The sequence below is a fragment of the Pelobates fuscus genome, chromosome 4 (assembly GCF_036172605.1).
Source record: "Pelobates fuscus isolate aPelFus1 chromosome 4, aPelFus1.pri, whole genome shotgun sequence".
Classification (NCBI taxonomy): domain Eukaryota; kingdom Metazoa; phylum Chordata; class Amphibia; order Anura; family Pelobatidae; genus Pelobates; species Pelobates fuscus.
The window spans coordinates 386,592,561-386,601,858 of record NC_086320.1 but is presented as its reverse complement, the minus strand read 5'-3'; positions in this window follow the sequence as shown (position 1 = coordinate 386,601,858).

Sequence of the window (9,298 nt, the reverse complement as noted above, 5' to 3'; positions counted from 1 at the left end):
ACAAAGTATTGGTACTTCGATATGGTACTTCGGATACAGCCGAAGTGGCCGCCATTAGACAGTCGAACACGTGGCGGCGGCCATTTTAATCCAGTCGAACGCGGTCAGCGGTGTGTGCCGTCAAATCCCTGTAACGGAAATCGGCCACCCATTTGAACGAACACCGCTGACCTGTACCTTCCCCTGCACTTCGACACTGCGACTGGGGACTAAGTCCCGTTCGAAGATTCGAACACGCGCTCGAACGGGACTTTGTCATTTTGGGTGTAAAATAGACCTCCAGTAGACAATTAAACACCACGGAAACGCAACCCCGGTTTCACTTCGACAGAAGTCGAAGTGCGTTCAACGATTCAAACGCCGCCTTCGGATGGGACTTTGTTACTTTTCAGGGCAGAAATAGACCGACCGCACAGCCTGAATCTGTGGACTGTTTTGGGCATGCAAACAGGCGTGCAGTCGGTCCAAAGAGACTTTTTTAAATATTTCTGGAACCCCTGAACGGATTTGTACGAATTTTGAATATGTTTTTCCCCAAGTTGTGTTGTTCATAAAAATATACGTTTTATTATGTGTGATTAAAACGTTTTATTTATGTGTGATTAAAAAAAAAAAATCATAAAGTTATAAAAATGCATAAAAAAGTATAAGTTTTAGCTCTATAACGAAGCTCTATAACGGTCCATATCGGCGACAGTGAGAATTAACGTGGTCCATATCGGCGGCAGTGAGAATTAACGTTTGGTCTATAAAGTATTGCAGAATGCAGCTCTAGAACGGTCTGTAAGGAAACCAAGTGTATTTAAACCTCAATCGGTAGTTTCCTCCCGAACCACCAGAGCCTAGTGAACATAGCCCTCCGTTCGGTAGTTATGGTAGACGAATCCCCGTGTAATTTCAATAGTGTCCCTGGATAATTCCCTCAGTAAGACACACAAACTCCCAAACAGCATACGTATCTCCGCTGGTATATATGGTAAAAATCCCCAAATCCCACAGTAACCAGACAAAGCACAGTACAGGGAGTCAACTGCCAACATGAAACAAGGGAATACAAACTGTCACCCCAACGCCAAACAGGGGAATTCCTTCACACTGCTCCCCTATATGTCCATAGGTCGGCATACCCGCCAAGACCCTGACTGGTTGGCTTGGGGATGTCCGAGAAAAAAAAAGAAGAAAGGTCTAAGTTAAACATCCAGTTCCATTTGGCGGGACAAACCGTCTGCATTACCATTTTGTTTGCCCGGACGGTACTGCATGGTGAAGTTGTACGGTTGAAGGGCTAGGCTCCACCGTAAGAGTCTGGGGTTGCCGCCAGCTACCCGGTTTAACCACACCAACGGGTTGTGGTCGGTCATCAGAGTAAATGGCCGGCCGTACAAATAAGGTTGGAGTTTCTTAAGCGCCCACACCAGGGCTAGGCACTCCTTCTCCACGGTGGCATAGCTGACCTCCCGGGGCAAAAGTTTACGGCTGAGATAGGCCACCAGGTGTTCCATGCCGTCGTCTCCCACCTGGCTTAACACGGCTACCAGCCCAAACATGGAGGCATCTGTGTGGACGAGAAATTGTTTAGAGTAGTCGGGTGCTGCCAACACAGGAGCCTCACTCAGTGCTGCTTTCAGTTTCTGGAAGGCTGCCGCGCACTCTGGGGTCCAGGTAACCTGTTTGGAAAGGGCCTTTTTGGTGAGGTCAGTGAGGGGTTTGGCCAGGGCACTATAGTCGGGGACGAATTTGCGGTAAAAGCCGGCTGTTCCTAAGAAGGCTAAGACCTGGTCAATACTACAGGGCGAGGGGTCTAGCAGATCGGGGAGGGAGAGCCCCTCACTATCTTCAGAAGAGGGGGCGCATACGGCGCCGACATCTTCCGTTCGCTCGTAGTAGGGCTTTAACATGTTTACATGAAAGACTTTGGTCAGTCTTTCATCCGAACATTTACTTACAATGTAGGTGGTACCGCTTATTCGCTCCACCACCTTAAAAGGTCCCTGCCATGCTGCCTGGAGCTTATCCTTCTTGGCGGGTCTCAGGGCTAGCACCTTTTGGCCTAAGTCTAAGACTCTGTCACGGACACCCCTGTCGTAGCACTTCTTTTGACAGTCCTGAGCCGCCTGCAGATTCTCCCGAACTGATTCGGTGAGAGTCCGCAGCCGGTCGCAGAACTCCAGTACGTACTGTACGATAGGGATCCACCATTATCTGTGTTGCCCTCCCAGTGCTCCCGTACGAGATCCAGGGGGCCCCGAACTTTTCTCCCGAACAGGAGTTCAAAGGGGGAGAACCCCGTGGATGCCTGGGGCACCTCACGATAGGCAAACAGAAGATGGGGAAGATACTTATCCCAGTTCTTGCAGGACTCTGCGAACGTTTTTAGCATTTGCTTGAGCGTGCCATTAAAACGTTCACAGAGACCATTGGTCTGAGGGTGATATGGAGCGCTAAATAGGGCTTTCACTCCACAGCTCTGCCACAGCTGTTGTGTCAGGAGAGCTGTGAATTGAGTCCCTCTGTCGGATAGGATCTCCTGGGGAAAAACTACCCGGGAAAATATTTTGACCAGGGCCTCTGCTACGGTTTCGGCCTCTATATTGGGGAGAGCCACGGCTTAGGGGTACCGAGTGGCATAGTCCACTACAGTGAGTATAAACTTTTTACCCGACTGACTGGGTCGACTGAGGGGTCCTATTAAATCCACCGCTACCCGGTGAAATGGCTCCTCTATGATGGGTAGCGGGTTGAGCTTAGTTTTCTGGTGGTCACCCCGTTTCCCTATTTTCTGGCAAACGTCACAGGTCCTGCAGTAGTATTTAAGGTCTTGAGTGACCCTGGGCCAGAAGAAGGTTTGGGTCAGTCGGTTTTCTTCACCCCTAAATGTCCGGCTAAGGGAATATCGTGACTGAGTCTTAATAACTCTGCCCGGAATTTGCGGGGTACTACTAGCTGCCTCTTAGTAACCTGGGCGGTCCCGTGTCCTGCCCCATCTGTCACCCTATACAACAGTCCCTTGTGCCACTCAAACCTTTCGTGTGGGTTGTCGCCCCTATTATTCCCTACCGCTTTTCTATACCCTTCCAGTGTGGGGTCCGTCCTCTGTTCCTGCTCAAACCCCTGGGGAGTATCCCAGAACGGGGAAGGGGGGTCGGGTAAAGGGGGTATTTCAACTCCTACCTGGGTCTCCTCAGACTGCGGCGGTGCTTTCAGTCTGGCTTGAGCTCGGGTGGTAACCGGGTAGGCTTTGGACGCTAAACAGCCCACATCATTCCCCAACAGTACTTCGGCTGGTAGTCCCTGCATAATGCCAACCTCCAATTGTTTAGATCCCGAGCCTCAATCCACAAGGACTTTAGCCGTGGGTAGTTTGTGAATGGCACCCCCGGCTACCCTTACTGCCACAGTGCGGCCCATGTGAGCTTGGGCCTTGACAGTGTGGGGTTGAACCACAGTTAACGTGGCCCCAGAGTCTCTTAAAGCGCGGGCCCCCACCCCATCTACTGTAATCCACTGACGGTGGTGGTCCCGGTTATCGCCTCCTGCTTGCACGGGGTTAACTTTGTGCAACACACTCCATTGTTCCTCGTGGGTAGGGAACACTGGTGTACTCTCCTGCTGTACACAATGAGTAGCGGCCCTGGGTTGGGACTGTGGTGGCGGCCTCTCCCAGCTTCCCCGGTTTAAACGTGGGCACTGGTTTTTGTAGTGTCCCGGCTGTTTGCAGTAGTGACACACTGCAGGTCGCCGTGGTGCTGCTGTTGAGCTGGGCGGCAGATTACTCAGGGGGCCTCTGGGTGGTGCAGCCGTGGTTGGGGCTGAATACGGCTGCCTAAACGCAGGTCGGCTCACCCCTTGTTCTTGCCTCCGGTTGTCCTGGTATTCATCTGTCTTGCAGCCTCCTCCACAGATTTAGGCTTCCTGTCTTTTACCCAGTCCTTAATGTCCTCTGCTGTATGGTTAAAAAATTGTTCTAATAGGATGAGTTGTAAAGCATCCTCCAGAGTGGTTGCTTGGCAGACCTTCATCCAATTTCGGGCTGCCCTGTGTAGCCGGAATGCCCATTCAGTATGGGTATCCTTCCCTGTTTTCCTCAGTTAAATGAATTTCTTCCTGTATGCCTCAGGGGTAACGGCATATCTAGCCAACAAAATGTCTTTTATTTTCCCATAATTGTGAATGTCCTCATCAGGTACTGCTCGTGCCGCTTCTGCTGCTCTGCCTGATAACTTGCTGCTCAGTACTGCGGCCCATTTGGTGGAGTCTAATCCCTCCAGTGCACATTGCCTTTCAAAATCCTGCAGATAACTATCAATCTCCATTTCATTGTCATTAAAGGTTTTAAATGCAGCATAATTTACCTAATTTACCTAGGTCATTTGTACTTCCCGGGGAGTGCAGCAGATCCCCCTGTAGCAGACTGTCACCGTCATCTCGCTCCTTCTGCGATTGCCTGGCTTGTGCCATGACCTGCAGAACCACTTCTGTTGCTCGGTTAGGTTCCAATAAACTGAGCATCCATCTGTCTTTCTGCATTTCAGTTTCATCCTCACGCTCCATTTCTGTAGTGCTGGATCTGTTGCTCTGTAACAGCTCTGCAATTAACGTGGCTTGTGTTTTGTTGCTTGCTATTACGCCTCGAGCTTCCAATAAATCCTTTAGCGTGGCTCTCTTAAGCTGTCGGTACTGCTGAGCCATTCATTCCTTTGCTTGTTTAAAACGTCCGTTTGGGATTCGAAACCCGCCGCTTGCCACCAGTTGTAAGGAAACCAAGTGTATTTAAACCTCAATCGGTAGTTTCCTCCCTAACCACCAGAGGCTAGTGAACATAGCCCTCCGTTCGGTAGTTATGGTAGACGAATCCCCGTGTAATTTCAATAGTGTCCCTGGATAATTCCCTCAGTAAGACACACGAACTCCCAAACAGCATACGTATCTCCGCTGGAATATATGGTAAAAATCCCCAAATCCCCCAGTAACCAGACGAAGCACAGTACAGGGAGTCAACTGCCAACATGAAACAAGGGAATACAAACTGTCACCCCAACGCCAAACAGGAGAATTCCTTCACACGGTCCATATCGGCGGCAGTGAGAATTAACATTTGGTCTATAAAGTATTGGAGAACGCAGCTCTGTAACGGTCCATATCGGCGGCAGTGAGAATTAACATTTGGTCTATAAAGTATTGGAGAACGCAGCTCTGTAACGGTCCATATCGGCGGCAGTGAGAATTAACATTTGGTCTATAAAGTATTGCAGAACGCAGCTCTGTAACGGTCCATATCGGCGGCAGTGAGAATTAACGTTTGGTCTATAAAGTATTGGAGAACGCATCTCTGTAACGGTCCAAATCGGCGGCAGTGAGAATTAACATTTGGTCTATAAAGTATTGGAGAACGCAGCTCTGTAACGGTCCATATCGGCGGCAGTGAGAATTAACATTTGGTCTATAAAGTATTGGAGAACGCATCTCTGTAACGGTCCAAATCGGCGGCAGTAAGAATTAACATTTGGTCTATAAAGTATTGCAGAACGCAGCTCTGTAACGGTTCATATCGGCGGCAGTGAGAATTAACGTTTGGTCTATAAAGTATTGCAGAACGCAGCTCTGTAACGGTCCATATCGGCGGCAGTGAGAAATAACGTTTGGTCTATAAAGTATTGCAGAACGCAGCTCTGTAACGGTCCATATCAGCGGCAGTGAGAAATAACATTTGGTCTATAAAGTATTGCAGAACGCAGCTCTGTAACGGTCCATATCAGCGGCAGTGAGAATTAACGTTTGGTCTATAAAGTATTGCAGAACGCAGCTCTGTAACGGTCCATATCAGCGGCAGTGAGAATTAACGTTTGGTCTATAAAGTATTGCAGAACGCAGCTCTGTAACGGTCCATATCGGCGGCAGTGAGAATTAACGTTTGGTCTATAAAGTATTGCAGAACGCAGCTCTGTAACGGTCAATATCGGCGGCAGTGAGAATTAACGTTTGGTCTATAAAGTATTGCAGAAAGCAGCTCTTGTAACGGTCCATATCGGCGGCAGTGAGAATTAACGTTTGGTCTATAAAGTATTGCAGAACGCAGCTCTATAACGGTCCATATCGGCGGCAGTGAGAATTAACGTTTGGTCTATAAAGTATTGCAGAACGCAGCTCTGTAACGGTCCATATCGGTGGCAGTGAGAAATAACGTTTGGTCTATAAAGTATTGCAGAACGCAGCTCTGTAATGGTCCATATCGGCGGCAGTGAGAATTAACATTTGGTCTATAAAGTATTGCAGAACGCAGCTCTGTAACGGTCCATATCGGCGGCAGTGAGAATTAACATTTGGTCTATAAAGTATTGGAGAACGCAGCTCTGTAACGGTCCATATCGGCGGCAGTGAGAATTAACGTTTGGTCTATAAAGTATTGCAGAACGCAGCTCTGTAACGGTCCATATCGGCGGCAGTGAGAATTAACATTTGGTCTATAAAGTATTGCAGAACGCAGCTCTGTAACGGTCCATATCGGCGGCAGTGAGAATTAACATTTGGTCTATAAAGTATTGCAGAACGCAGCTCTGTAACGGTCCATATCGGCGGCAGTGAGAATTAACGTTTGGTCTACAGGGAGTGCAGAATTATTAGGCAAATGAGTATTTTGACCACATCATCCTCTTTATGCATGTTGTCTTACTCCAAGCTGTATAGGCTCGAAAGCCTACTACCAATTAAGCATATTAGGTGATGTGCATCTCTGTAATGAGAAGGGGTGTGGTCTAATGACATCAACACCCTATATCAGGTGTGCATAATTATTAGGCAACTTCCTTTCCTTTGGCAAAATGGGTCAAAAGAAGGACTTGACAGGCTCAGAAAAGTCAAAAATAGTGAGATATCTTGCAGAGGGATGCAGCACTCTTAAAATTGCAAAGCTTCTGAAGCGTGATCATCAAACAATCAAGCGTTTCATTCAAAATAGTCAACAGGGTCGCAAGAAGCGTGTGGAGAAACCAAGGCGCAAAATAACTGCCCATGAACTGAGAAAAGTCAAGCGTGCAGCTGCCAAGATGCCACTTGCCACCAGTTTGGCCATATTTCAGAGCTGCAACATCACTGGAGTGCCCAAAAGCACAAGGTGTGCAATACTCAGAGACATGGCCAAGGTAAGAAAGGCTGAAAGACGACCACCACTGAACAAGACACACAAGCTGAAACGTCAAGACTGGGCCAAGAAATATCTCAAGACTGATTTTTCTAAGGTTTTATGGACTGATGAAATGAGAGTGAGTCTTGATGGGCCAGATGGATGGATTGGTAAAGGGCAGAGAGCTCCAGTCCGACTCAGACGCCAGCAAGGTGGAGGTGGAGTACTGGTTTGGGCTGGTATCATCAAAGATGAGCTTGTGGGGCCTTTTCGGGCTGAGGATGGAGTCAAGCTCAACTCCCAGTCCTACTGCCAGTTTCTGGAAGACACCTTCTTCAAGCAGTGGTACAGGAAGAAGTCTGCATCCTTCAAGAAAAACATGATTTTCATGCAGGACAATGCTCCATCACACGTGTCCAAGTACTCCACAGCGTGGCTGGCAAGAAAGGGTATAAAAGAAGAAAATCTAATGACATGGCCTCCTTGTTCACCTGATCTGAACCCCATTGAGAACCTGTGGTCCATCATCAAATGTGAGATTTACAAGGAGGGAAAACAGTACACCTCTCTGAACAGTGTCTGGGAGGCTGTGGTTGCTGCTGCACGTAATGTTGATGGTGAACAGATCAAAACATTGACAGAATCCATGGATGGCAGGCTTTTGAGTGTCCTTGCAAAGAAAGGTAGCTATATTGGTCACTGATTTGTTTTTGTTATGTTTTTGAATGTCAGAAATGTATATTTGTGAATGTTGAGATGTTATATTGGTTTCACTGGTAAAAATAAATAATTGAAATGGGTATATATTTGTTTTTTGTTAAGTTGCCTAATAATTATGCACAGTAATAGTCACCTGCACACACAGATATCCCCCTAAAATAGCTATAACTAAAAACAAACTAAAAACTACTTCCAAAAATATTCAGCTTTGATATTAATGAGTTTTTTGGGTTCATTGAGAACGTGGTTGTTGTTCAATAATAAAATGAATCCTCAAAAATACAACTTGCCTAATAATTCTGCACTCCCTGTATAAAGTATTGCAGAACGTAGCTCTGTAACGGTCCAAATCGGCGGCAGTGAGAATTAACGTTTGGTCTATAAAGTATTGCAGAACGCAGCTCTGTAACGGTCAATATCGGCGGCAGTGAGAATTAACATTTGGTCTATAAAGTATTGCAGAACGCAGCTCTGTAACGGTCCATATCGGCGGCAGTGAGAATTAACATTTGGTCTATAAAGTATTGCATAACGCAGCTCTTGTAACGGTCCATATCAGCGGCAGTGAGAATTAACATTTGGTCTATAAAGTATTGCAGAACGCAGCTCTGTAACGGTCCATATCGGCGGCAGTGAGAATTAACGTTTGGTCTATAAAGTATTGAAGAACGCAGCTCTGTAACGGTCCATATCGGCGGCAGTGAGAATTAACGTTTGGTCTATAAAGTATTGCAGAACGCAGCTCTATAACGGTCCATATCGGCGGCAGTGAGAATTAACATTTGGTCTATAAAGTATTGCAGAACGCAGCTCTGTAACGGTCAATATCGGCGGCAGTGAGAATTAACATTTGGTCTATAAAGTATTGCAGAACGCAGCTCTGTAACAGTCCATATCGGCGGCAGTGAGAATTAACGTTTGGTCTATAAAGTATTGCAGAACGCAGCTCTGTAACGGTCCATATCGGCGGCAGTGAGAAATAACGTTTGGTCTATAAAGTATTGCATAACGCAGCTCTTGTAACGGTCCATATCGGCGGCAGTGAGAATTAACATTTGGTCTATAAAGTATTGCAGAACGCAGCTCTGTAACGGTCCATATCGGCGGCAGTGAGAATTAACGTTTGGTCTATAAAGTATTGGAGAACGCAGCTCTGTAACGGTCCATTTCGGCGGCAGTGAGAATTAACGTTTGGTCTATAAAGTATTGCAGAACGCAGCTCTATAACGGTCCATATCGGCGGCAGTGAGAATTAACATTTGGTCTATAAAGTATTGCAGAACGCAGCTCTGTAACGGTCAATATCGGCGGCAGTGAGAATTAACATTTGGTCTATAAAGTATTGCAGAACGCAGCTCTGTAACGGTCCATATCGGTGGCAGTGAGAATTAACGTTTGGTCTATAAAGTATTGCAGAACGCAGCTCTGTAACGGTCCATATCGGCGGCAGTGAGAATT